Source organism: Convolutriloba macropyga, unplaced genomic scaffold (assembly GCF_964194025.1).
Source record: "Convolutriloba macropyga unplaced genomic scaffold, txConMacr16.3 SCAFFOLD_1229, whole genome shotgun sequence".
NCBI lineage: Eukaryota > Metazoa > Xenacoelomorpha > Acoela > Convolutidae > Convolutriloba > Convolutriloba macropyga.
Window position 1 is genome coordinate 10,001 of NW_027453485.1, and position 13,130 is coordinate 23,130.

The window sequence follows — 13,130 nt, forward strand, 5'->3', positions numbered from 1 at the left end:
ATGCTACTTTCCAGTAGACATCAGGACAAATTCACCAGTCTAGCATCAAACCATACCGGACACCGAGAAATGTTGCCATTTCTCTTCCCGATGAGCTTTTCCCTGTTCATTCGCCATTACTAAGGGATTCTCAGTTGATTTCTTTTCCTCCCCTTACTGATATGCTTAAGTTAAGGGGGTTCTCTCGCCCAATTCAGGTTATGTAGTTGATTGTCTCTTAATTGGTTCACTGACCAATATGAGACAGAAACCGATTCAGCAGTTTTGTTCGCTACTACTATCAAACACAGGTCGAAGTTTCCATTCAGTCATTAATTCCAACTTTCAAATGTTGTTGTTTCAGCTTTCGCTTACTAGAAGCAACATAATACTCGCTGCAATACAGACCTCGGGAAACCCTCACCGTGAATAAGGTTCACTCACATATTTCACTACATTTTGCGTGGGATTGGAGATGAGGCTACTCGTTCTTGCTCAGTACTAGGCTGAAAATTAACGAAACTTCGTTACAAACGTTCACATGTTGATGTTTCCGCTTTCGCGTACTCGAAACAACATAATACTAGTCTTTGTAATTTAGTTTCATAATTTCAACTGTTCTCATGCAGAATTTTTGCTCATTCTTATCCCAAATTTTGACCTGGCTACTAGTTACACTCCTTGTACTTATTGCAAAATGACCACAAATTTCAACAGCTTTCACATGTTGCTGTTTCGGCTTTCGCTTACTACAGTCAACATAATACTCGTTGCAAAATAAGTGCTCGGCATCTGCAATTTTCCAAAGACGAAGTTTCGCCAGTTCAATTTTCGCTCGCCAATTATGGCTACTAATTCACACGGTACTGAGCTCAACAACATTAAATTTGTTCAGCAAGACTTTCACATGTTGATGTTTTGGCTTTCGCCTACTAGAAGCAACATAATACTCGTCTTGTTAGCTCATTCAATGAGAATAGCTTTTCCCGTTGAGAATTTTTGCCTTCAATTGGCGTTGTAGTGAGTTTGGCTACTCAGATCACCAAATACTTGTGACAATTCGAACCAGAAATGTTTTCAATTTTCACATGCTGATGTTTCGGATTCAACCTACTAGAAGCAGCATAATACTTGTATTCAACAATTTCTGTATCAAATCCCAGTTTTCTCTGGTGCATCTTTGCCAAACTATTCCAAACTGCCTGAGTCTGAATACCAATTACAGGTACTAGTAAATGCACGTTACTAAGGACTATATAGTTCTAGGTTACTGTACACAACGACGTTCACATGTTGATGTTTCAGCTGCCGCTTACTAGAAACAACATAATACTTATCGTGCATACCTTTCCATAACTTGTCCTTTTCAGATGCATTAGTTTCCCTTTGTCTTGGCTTCTACAGTCAGACTGGCTACTAGTAACAGCACAGTACTAATCACATATCGTTCTACAGTTTGCAGACAACTTTCACATGTTGATGTTTCAGCTTTCGCCTACTAGAAACAACATAATACTCGCTGTATACATTTGTAGTTCTCTATGTAACTTTCATGTGAAGAAGTTTCGCCAGTCTTTTTGACTGTCTCAAATCTGAGTCATGCTTAGGCTACTAGTTGCTTCATAGTACTTATCGCCTCGAGATCATTGAACAAAACTTGATTTTCACATGTTGCTGTTTCAGCTTCCGCTTACTAGAAACAACGTAATACTAGTCTCATTAAGTTCCGTCTCTTTGCAATTTTCTTATGAAGAAAATTCGCCATCACAATGACTCCAGCAGTTCTTGATCAAGGAATGCAATCATTGATCAGAATGCTATTATTTGAATCGGTTCTGCTTTAAGTGTTCCAATTTTATTGGAAGCACCAACAATAGAACATCAATGTGTTCAATCGAGAGTTATATAACCCTGAATCGGACGCAGTCAACAGCCGAAGCCGAGACCGCCTTTTGCGTTAGAGAGGTCGGTAAACAAATCTTGCGATTCATACCGAATTAACACATATAGCTGTGCTCCTCTTCGTAAAGCGAGCCAAGTGATCCCCTGTTGAAGGATGTATTTGGACCAATCTAGTAGCATTTGGTTTCCAACAAGCTCTCCCAAGTTAGCTTACTTATTGGGCTTTTCAACCAATTCGGTTGGCTACAAGCATCATCAAAGTACTAGCCACAGTTTGATCGCAAAATTCTACGACTTTCACATGTTGATGTTTCGGCTTGCGCTTAGCCTACTATAAGCAACATAATACTAGTCATATCATAGAGCGTGATCAGCTTGTGACGTTCTCATGATGAAGTTTCACCAACAGTGTCTCACTTCGAGCTTAAATCCAGCTACTAGTAACTACACAGTACTGACTGCAACGATAACTTTTATCTATACCTTTCACATGCTGCGCTTTCGGCCAGGGCCTACTAACGTCAACATAATACTCGATATAAACTTTTGTTCATGATGCAGCTTCCCCATGCAGAAGTTTCGCCTTCAAATGCTCTCTTGGCCATATGACGTAAGAAAAGGTTACTAGTAACATCACAGTACTAGCCACAGTTTGATTGCAAAATTCTACGACTTTCACATGTTGATGTTTCGGCTTGCGCTTAGCCTACTAGAAGCAACATAATACTAGTCATATCATAGAGCGTGATCAGCTTGTGACGTTCTCATGATGAAGTTTCACCAACAGTGTCTCATTTCGAGCTTAAATCCAGCTACTAGTAACTACACAGTACTGACTGCAACGCTAACTTTTATCTATACCTTTCACATGCTGCGCTTTCGGCCAGGGCCTACTAACGTCAACATAATACTCGATATAAACTTTTGTTCATGATGCAGCTTCCCCATGCAGAAGTTTCGCCTTCAAATGCTCTCTTGGCCATATGACGTAACACAAGGTTACTAGTAACATCACAGTACTAGCCACAATTTGATCGCAAAATTCTACGACTTTCACATGTTGATGTTTCGGCTTGCGCTTAGCCTACTAGAAGCAACATAATACTAGTCATATCATGGAGCGTGATCAGCTTGTGACGTTCTCATGATGAAGTTTCACCAACAGTGTCTCATTTCGAGCTTAAATCCAGCTACTAGTAACTACACAGTACTGACTGCAACGATAACTTTTATCTATACCTTTCACATGCTGCGCTTTCGGCCAGGGCCTACTAATGTCAACATAATACTCGATATAAACTTTTGTTCATGATGCAGCTTCCCCATGCAGAAGTTTCGCCTTCAAATGCTCTCTTGGCCATATGACGTAACACAAGGTTACTAGTAACATCACAGTACTAGCCACAATTTGATCGCAAAATTCTACGACTTTCACATGTTGATGTTTCGGCTTGCGCTTAGCCTACTAGAAGCAACATAATACTAGTCATATCATAGAGCTTGATCAGCTTGTGACATTCTCATGATGAAGTTTCACCAACAGTGTCTCATTTTGAGCTTAAATCCAGCTACTAGTAACTACACAGTACTGACTGCAACAATAACTTTTATCTATACCTTTCACATGCTGCGTTTTCGGCCAAGGCCTACTAACGTCAACATAATACTCGATATAAAATTTTGATCATGATGCAGCTTTCCCATGCAGAAGTTTCGCCTTCAAATGCTCTCTTGGCCATATGACGGAACACCAGGTTACTAGTAACATCACAGTACTAGCCACAGTTTGATTGCAAAATTCTACGACTTTCACATGTTGATGTTTCGGCTTGCGCTTAGCCTACTAGAAGCAACATAATACTAGTCATATCATAGAGCGTGATCAGCTTGTGACGTTCTCATGATGAAGTTTCACCAATAGTGTTTCATTCGAATTGGTTCTGCTTTAAGCTCTCCAATTGTTTTGGATGAACCAGTTTTGCCCTTCGAAGCCACTTTTGTGAGCTTTTGTGGGTCTTTACCAAGAGGATATACCTCAAGGCCTCTTTCAATTCCTTTAAGTTCTTTCAACTCCTTTACAGTTTCTAGGTTCACATAGCTGCAAACCTTATTTCTAGTTTTAAGTCTGGCCAACTTGGGGAGAGTTGGTGCAGACCGTGACCAATTCTAGTAGGATGCCACAACAAGAATGTGATCAACTTAGCTTGTCGATGAACCTGCCCCACATTCAAACAACTCTATCGCCTTTTCCTCGTATAGTTATATGCGAGGGCCTCTCATAGAGAGCGCTGTTAGCAACCTTTTCCACATAGACGATAAAGTTGTGAGTGTTTTGCACATGGCTGTTGTCATCACCACGTGACGAGTCAACTCAGCTTGACTCTCTACACTCCGACAAGCTTTGCACATACGCCTTTAGTTCAGTATGTGTCTTTAATCTGACTCCGGTGCCTCAAGCCGGAAAAATTGTCAGATTATGATCATTATCGGTTAGTCATCCCGATGCAAGATCGTATCGTACTGTCTTTGTCTACCTCCAGATTCCGAAGAACAGGAGGAGACTCTCCCAGACCTACATATCTGGGAGAATGTTCAGAGGGCGAGAAGCTGTGGATTACTCTCCCCTAAGAACTGACTAAACTTTACCCTCGTCCAAGGTAAGTTTATTTTAGCTAGCCTTCTATGTAAAGGATCTGAGGCTAAGCTGTGTTTTTTCGAGCCTTTGGCTCGGAGCAAGTTCAGTGGGCGCCCCGAGTAGCTCAACTCTTTCCCACTGAACAGCGCAACGCTCTGTCACTCGCTGGGATTTTTGCGTGTCGGTTCTAACCACGCGACTTGTGGACCTTTTTAGGCCTTTCTCATTCACAAGTCTATAGCTGGGCTTCTATAACCCAGCTTCTGAGATCTAGATAGCTGCAGTTCTGCTAGGCTGCTTTTGCTAACTAGTCTCCCTTTAAGCAGTCCCTTGCCATGACTGCTGAACTATGTATCCACACAAGTAGTTTTTGAGCTCGATACATAATTCGAGATTGGTTGCCAAGCAATCTCTAGCGACAGAGCGTCATGCGCACTACAGACATGGCCTCTACCAGCAGCCATGCCCGAAGGAATCAATCACTGATCCTTCCGCAGGTTCCCCTACGGAAACCTTGTTACGACTTTTACTTCCTCTAGACAATTAAGCTCGATCCGCTTCATCCCGTTGCCGGAGACCGAAGTCCCAACAGTAGGAATTTGCAATTCTTGCTTAACTATCCAATCAGTAGTAGCGACGGGCGGTGTGTACAAAGGGCAGGGACGTAATCCCTATGAGTTGTTGACTCATAAGTACCAGGAATTCCTGGTTCACGTCTGCAAGTTACAACAGACGATCCCCTTGAAGCGCTGTACTTTTCTCTGATTGCCCAGTCCATTTCGGACCAAGGGCTGAGTACTCAATCTAAAAGTACACAGTGTAGCGCGCGTGCAGTCCAGAACATCTAAGGGCATCACAGACCTGTTATAGCCTCACTTCATCTGCGGTATTTAATTCCGCATAGTTCCTCTAAGAAGTGTTTGAATTCACATATAGTGAATTTCATTATTTAGATGGAGAAGATCTCGTTCGTTATCGGAATTAACCAGACAGATCACTCCACTAACTAAGAACGGCCATGCACCACCGCCCATATAATCATGAAAGATATTCAATCTGTCAATCCTTAAGATGTCTGGACCGGGTGAGTTTTCCCGTGTTGAGTCAAATTAAGCCGCAGGCTCCACTCCTGGTGGTGCCCTTCCGTCAATTCCTTTAAGTTTCGATTTTGCAACCATACTTCCCCCGGAACCAATAAACTTTGGTTTCCCGGTTAATCTCTTGCCAAGTCAAGATCGACTTTGACAAATTGTAGGTTGGTATAGTTTATGGTCAGAATTACGAGGGTATCTAATCCTCTTCAATACTCTGACTTTCGTTCTTGATTAATGAAAACATTCTTGGCAAATGCTTTCGCAGTAGTTTGTCTTGCCACGATCCAAGAATTTCACCTCTAACGTAGCAATACAAATGCCCCCGTCTGTTCCTTTCAATCATTACCGCACTCAGCCAACCGGCATCAATCGAGTAGCGGGTCATTCTCCATTATTCCATGCTTTATTATTCGATCCCAAAGGATGCTTTGAACACTCTAATTTTCTCAGGGTGAAAACACCGTTTCCACAGTTCGTCACATTTAAGTGCAAACTATTTCTTCGATGCGAAGGATGAGCGGAACGAGTCAACAGATTTAACTGAAGACCATGTTGCCGTTCTACTCAAACAGATCCAACTATGAGCTTTTTAAACGCAGCAACTATTGCATACGCTTGTAGAGGCTGGTATTACCGCGGCTGCTGGCACCAGACTTGCCCTCTACTCGTTCATCAATGGAGCTTTTAAGTCCATTCCATTCTGATTACAAACCATAAAGGTTCATATCATTATTTCTAGTCACTACCTCCTCGTGCGGAGAGTGGGTAATTTGCGTGCCTGCTGCCTTCCTTGGATGTGGTAGCCGTTTCTAAGGCTCCCTCTCCGGAATCGAACCCTGATTCCCCGTTACCCGTCACAACCATGGTAGTCCGTTACACTACCATCATAGGTTGATAGGTCAGAAATTCGGAAGTTCCGTCCCCAAGCCGAAGCTATCTGGGATCTTTCAGTTACTAGGACTCATCACGGGATGTGTCTGTACTTAGCAAATCACCCGGTGTAGTCTTGTAAAAGTCTCCGACAGTGTCGGACAATCAGCATGCATTAGCTGCAGGGTTACCGCAGTTATTCATTTAGCTTGCAAATCAACTAATAGATAGTAACTGATTTAATGAGCCATTCGCGGTTCCACTTTTTCAAGCTTCGCTTGCACATGCATGGCTTAGTCTTTCAGACAAGCATATGGCAACTGACAGGATCAATCAGTTTAATTGTACTTTGAACAATCTTTCGATTTGTTCGAATTTAGAAAGACATAGCCTTGCGGCCTCGTCAATCTTGCTTTGAGCTTTTTAAATCACGAAGAGTTTCAATGCATGCTTTGGCATGGCTACTAGTTACTACACAGTACTCTACACACTTAGAGTTACCCACGATTACACATTTCACATGCTGATGTTTCGGCTCGCGCGTACTAGAAACAGCATAATACTATGTGTACTGGTAGATAGCGCTCTGTGAGCATTTCCCATGAGCAGGTTTTGCCCTCCAAATCTCTGTTCTACTGTTACCAATACCGGCTAACAACTGTATCATACTAGGGAGAATTGACTCATGATTTAAAAACCAGATGTTCACATGTCGATGTTTCGGCTCTCGCCTACTAGAAACAACATAATACTAGTCTGTTAAAAATCTCAATCACGCCGCCTCTTCAGATACAGAAGTTTTACCTTTTATTGGTTAGAGAACAGCTTTCCAGCTGTCGACATGGTTACTAGTAACAACACCGTACTCAACACAAAAACTTTTCAACTTCACAACTTTCACATGCTGATGTTTCTGCTTTCGCATACTAGAAACAGCATAATACTTATTGTTTTGTCAAGTAATTTGTGTGTCTTTCCCATGTGAAGTTTCACCGGTCAACAATGTTTCCCTGACCAATTACGGCTACTAGTAGCTGTATAATACTAGGGAAAATGATTGAGGATTTAATATCAGATTTTCACATGTTGATGTTTCGGCTTTCGCCTACTAGAAACAACATAATACTAGTCTGCTAAGAAATCTCGCTCAAATTGCCTTTTCACATACAGAAGTTTCACCTTCTATTGGTTAGAGAACAGTTCTCAGCTGTCGACATGGTTACTAGTAACAACATCGTACTCAACACAAAAATTCTTCAACTTCACAACTTTCACATGCTGATGTTTCTGCTTTCGCGTACTAGAAACAGCATAATACTTATTGCTTTGTCAAGAAGTGTGTGTGTCTTTCCCATGCGAAAGTTTCACCGGTCAGCAATAATTGCCGTGTCCAATTAAGGTTACTCATAGCTGTATAATACTAGGGAAAATGATTGAGGATTTAATATCAGATTTTCACATGTTGATGTTTCGGCTTTCGCCTACTAGAAACAACATAATACTAGTCTGCTAATAAATCTCGCTCAAATTGCCTTTTCACATACAGAAGTTTCACCTCTTCTTGGTCACTGTACAGATGATGCTGTCTGTTCTTTATTTGGTTCTGCTTATTATAAGGAGGGGCATCACTCCTTCCTCCTTGGTTTGCATGCATTAAGCCTGCTTTGTGAAAAGCGTATCTTTCTAGCTTTTCTTCGCCTTACTCGAGTAGGACGATACAATCCAGACATTAGTCAGTCTTGGTGTAAAGTCACTGAGTATTATTCGGTTCTGCTTTATTCAGCAATATGCTGTATAATTGTTGTAATTTGCGAACATATTTGTTCTCAGTTCCGAACTACTAGCGACGACAGATTACCAGCGGTCATGAGCCATCAAGGTAGTTCTTTGGTGCATCAAGTAGAGAGGTGCCATCAAACAACACTTCCCTAATAATGCTACACACATAGAATTTGCTACAGTGCAGCTTTTTACTTTGCAAAATTTGCGCACAAATTTTGCATAGAATAAATGTTTTATCAAGATTTTTAGATCCCCTCCCTTGAGAGAACGTTACTCCTTTAAGTGAACACCCCGCGGCGTCCTGTTGTTATTGCTTATAACCATTTCGCAAGCCGGAGGCATAATGCACTACGCAAGCCGCTACTTTGGCACAGAGGCACCTAGTTTTACACCCTGGACTTCAGGTGGCCCAGTTTTACACCCAGTACAGCGGTGCCAGTTGGTAACCCGGTGGATCCTCGGAGACCAGACATGATCATAGATCAAACCCGATGTATGCTACTCCTGAACGTATAGTATCTCCACTGTGCAATGAAATTATCGTTCGTTTCGGGCCTTCCTATACGTTCAGCAGACAATCGCTAGGAATTCACCTCGTGACCCGTGGTGACCACACTGGATTTCAAGTTTATTGATTTGGACAGACCTGTCATTTATTTTGCTTTTCAGCTTCAGTTCTGCTCGATCTAGCTTGCCTAAGGCTTGATCTCGCTTTGCTCACCCCTGTAGGAGCCTCTACTAGTACCACTCGGAGTAATGGGGAATCCACCAGACCTAATCGATGAATGCCATCAAACAACAAACATCATACCCGGCTTCATCAGGCATATTTTATTACTTCCGAGAGGTACTTTAGTATCAGATCTTTCTCCATGCCTCTTATGAGGACCCGTCAGACCTTTCGGTTTATCGTTTAGCTTCAGTCCTGCTCGATCTAGCTTTCCCAAGGCTCGATCTAGCTCTATTCGCCCCACTAGAGGGCTCTCTAAGACCCCTCGGTCTTAGTGTTAGCTCCGGTACTGCTCGGTCGTGCTTGCTGAAGGCCCGACCCAGCTTTAGTTAGATTCTCGTACTTTCTCTTGGCCTCTCTAGGAGGACCAGACAGACCTCTCGGTCTATCGTTTAGCTTCAGTCCTGCTCGATCTAGCTTGCCCAAGGCTTGATCAAGCTCTATTCGCCCCGCTAGAGGGCTCTCTAAGACCCCTCGGTCTTAGTGTTATCTTCTGTAATGCCTAACCAAGCTTACTACAGGCCTTGGTCAGGTCTTTATCGGTCACCGATTAGTAACAGACCAATCATAGGGCCTTCCACCCTATCCGGGTTGAGGTCTTTAGTCCAGCCATATTTTGACAAGACACCTCTCCCTAATAATGCCCCACACATAGAATTACTGTCCATGCAGTATTTAACTTGTGTTTTTTTCTAAAATTTGATTTTCACTTTTTGGAGGTTCATTTGCTCCTCTGACACTCTTTCAGCTTCAATCTTACTCGATCTAGCTTTCCCAAGGCTCGATCTAGCTCTATTCGCCCCACTAGAGGGCTCTCTAAGACACTTCGGTCTTAGTGTTAGCTCCGGTCTTGCTCAATCGTGCTTGCTGAAGGCGCGATCAAGCTTTAGTTAGCTTCTCGTACTTCCTCTTGGCCTCTCTAGGAGGACCAGACAGACCTCTCGGTCTATCGTTTAGCTTCAGTCCTGCTCGATCTAGCTTTCCCAAGGCTCGATCTAGCTCTATTCGCCCTGCTAGAGGGCTCTCTAAGACCCCTCGGTCTTAGTGTTAGCTCCGGTACAGCTCGGTCGTGCTTGCTGAAGGCCCGATCAAGCTTTAGTTAGATTCTCGTACTTTCTCTTGGCCTCTCTAGGAGGACCAGACAGACCTCTCGGTCTATCGTTTAGCTTCAGTCCTGCTTGATCTAGCTTTCCCAAGGCTCGATCTAGCTCTATTCGCCCTGCTAGAGGGCTCTCTAAGACCCCTCGGTCTTAGTGTTAGCTCCGGTACAGCTCGGTCGTGCTTGCTGAAGGCCCGATCAAGCTTTAGTTAGCTTCTCGTACTTTCTCTTGGCCTCTCTAGGAGGACCAGACAGACCTCTCGGTCTATCGTTTAGCTTCAGTCCTGCTCGATCTAGCTTTCCCAAGGCTCGATCTAGATCTATTCGCCCTGCTAGAGGGCTCTCTAAGACCCCTCGGTCTTAGTGTTAGCTCCGGTACAGCTCGGTCGTGCTTGCTGAAGGCCTGATCAAGCTTTAGTTAGCTTCTCGTACTTTCTCTTGGCCTCTCTAGGAGGACCAGACAGACCTTTCGGTCTCTTGCTTAGCTTCAGTCCTGCTCGATCTAGCTTTCCCAAGGCTCGATCTAGCTCTATTCGCCCCGCTAGAGGGCTCTCTAAGACCCCTCGGTCTTAGTGTTAACTCCTGTAATGCCTAACCAAGCTTACTACAGGCCTTGGTCAGGTCTTTATCGGTCACCGATTAGTAACAGACCGATCATGGGGCCTTCCACCCTATCCGGGTTGAGGTCTTTAGTCCAGCCATATTTTGACAAGACACCTCCCCCTAATAATGCCCCACACATAGAAATACTGTCCATGCAGTATTTAACTTGTGTTTTTTCTAAAATTTGATTTTCACTTTTTGGAGGTTCATTTGCTCCTCTGACACTCTTTCAGCTTCAATCTTACTCGATCTAGCTTTCCCAAGGCTCGATCTAGCTCTATTCGCCCCACCAGAGGGCTCTCTAAGACACTTCGGTCTTAGTGTTAGCTCCGGTCTTGCTCAATCGTGCTTGCTGAAGGCGCGATCAAGCTTTAGTTAGCTTCTCGTACTTTCTCTTGGCCTCTCTAGGAGGACCAGACAGACCTCTCGGTCTATCGTTTAGCTTCAGTCCTGCTCGATCTAGCTTTCCCAAGGCTCGATCTAGCTCTATTCGCCCCGCTAGAGGGCTCTCTAAGACCCCTCGGTCTTAGTGTTAGCTCCGGTACAGCTCGGTCGTGCTTGCTGAAGGCCCGATCAAGCTTTAGTTGGCTTCTCGTACTTTCTCTTGGCCTCTCTAGGAGGACCAGACAGACCTCTCGGTCTCTTGCTTAGCTTCAGTCCTGCTCGATCTAGCTTGCCCAAGGCTTGATCAAGCTCTATTCGCCCCGCTAGAGGGCTCTCTAAGACCCCTCGGTCTTAGTGTTAGCTCCGGTACAGCTCGGTCGTGCTTGCTGAAGGCCCGATCAAGCTTTAGTTAGCTTCTCGTTTTTTCTCTTGGCCTCTCTAGGAGGACCAGACAGACCTCTCGGTCTATCGTTTAGCTTCAGTCCTGCTCGATCTAGCTTTCCCAAGGCTCGATCTAGCTCTATTCGCCCCGCTAGAGGGCTCTCTAAGACCCCTCGGTCTTAGTGTTAGCTCCGGTACAGCTCGGTCGTGCTTGCTGAAGGCCCGATCAAGCTTTAGTTGGCTTCTCGTACTTTCTCTTGGCCTCTCTAGGAGGACCAGACAGACCTCTCGGTCTATCCTTTAGCTTCAGTCCTGCTCGATCTAGCTTTCCCAAGGCTCGATCTAGCTCTATTCGCCCCGCTAGAGGGCTCTCTAAGACCCCTCGGTCTTAGTGTTATCTCCTGTAATGCCTAACCAAGCTTACTACAGGCCTTGGTCAGGTCTTTATCGGTCACCGATTAGTAACAGACCGATCATAGGGCCTTCCACCCTATCTGGGTTGAGGTCTTTAGTCCAGCCATATTTTGACAAGACACCTCCCCCTAATAATGCCCCACACATAGAATTACTGTTTATGCAGCTTTTCACTTGTGAAATTTTTAATTTTCGCAATTATTATAGAATAAGTGTTTGCGCAGCTTTTCATAGGTCGAGCTCTAGCTAGCTAGCTCAAGCTAGCTAGCTAGCTCAAGCTCAAGCTATCTAGCTCAAGCTCAAGCCAGCTAGCTCAAGCTCAAGCTAGCTAGCTAGCTCAAGCTCAAGCTAGCTAGCTAGCTCAAGCTCAAGCTAGCTAGCTCAAGCTCAAGCTAGCTAGCTCAAGCTCAAGCTAGCTAGCTAGCTCAAGCTCAAGCTCAAGCTAGCTAGCTCAAGCTCAAGCTCAAGCTAGCTAGCTAGCTCAAGCTCAAGCTAGCTAGCTAGCTCAAGCTCAAGCTAGCTAGCTAGCTCAAGCTCAAGCTAGCTAGCTCAAGCTCAAGCTCAAGCTCAAGCTAGCTAGCTAGCTCAAGCTAGCTAGCTAGCTCAAGCTCAAGCTAGCTAGCTAGCTCAAGTTCAAGCTAGCTAGCTAGCTCAAGCTCAAGCTAGCTAGCTAGCTCAAGCTCAAGCTAGCTAGCTCAAGCTCAAGCTAGCTAGCTCAAGCTCAAGCTAGCTAGCTAGCTCAAGCTCAAGCTCAAGCTAGCTAGCTCAAGCTCAAGCTCAAGCTAGCTAGCTAGCTCAAGCTCAAGCTAGCTAGCTAGCTCAAGCTCAAGCTCAAGCTAGCTAGCTAGCTCAAGTTCAAGCTAGCTAGCTAGCTCAAGCTCAAGCTAGCTAGCTCAAGCTCAAGCTAGCTAGCTCAAGCTCAAGCCAGCTAGCTCAAGCTCAAGCTCAAGCTAGCTAGCTAGCTCAAGCACAAGCTAGCTAGCTAGCTCAATCTCAAGCTAGCTAGCTCAAGCTCAAGCTAGCTAGCTCAAGCTCAAGCTAGCTAGCTAGCTCAAGCTCAAGCTCAAGCTAGCTAGCTCAAGCTCAAGCTCAAGCTAGCTAGCTAGCTCAAGCTCAAGCTAGCTAGCTAGCTCAAGCTCAAGCTCAAGCTAGCTAGCTCAAGCTCAAGCTCAAGCTAGCTAGCTAGCTCAAGCTCAAGCTGGCTAGCTAGCTCAAGCTCAAGCTAGCTAGCTAGCTCAAGCTCAAGCTAGCTAGCTC

The 13,130-nt window shown here is 44.4% G+C and overlaps 1 non-coding gene and 1 pseudogene across 1 annotated transcript in view; both read right to left on the minus strand.

Moving 5' to 3' along the window:
* The window catches only part of LOC142358321 (large subunit ribosomal RNA), a 3,522-nt gene extending 3,320 nt beyond the window's left edge, over nt 1-202 (minus strand). Inside the window, exon 1 of the ribosomal RNA XR_012761800.1 lies at nt 1-202. This exon is cut by the window's left edge and continues 3,320 nt beyond it. This is a non-coding gene — a ribosomal RNA (large subunit ribosomal RNA).
* A 1,683-nt stretch (nt 203-1,885) lies between these two features.
* On the minus strand, nt 1,886-2,037 carry LOC142358319 (5.8S ribosomal RNA; annotated as a pseudogene).
* Nucleotides 2,038-13,130: the final 11,093 nt, after the last annotated feature.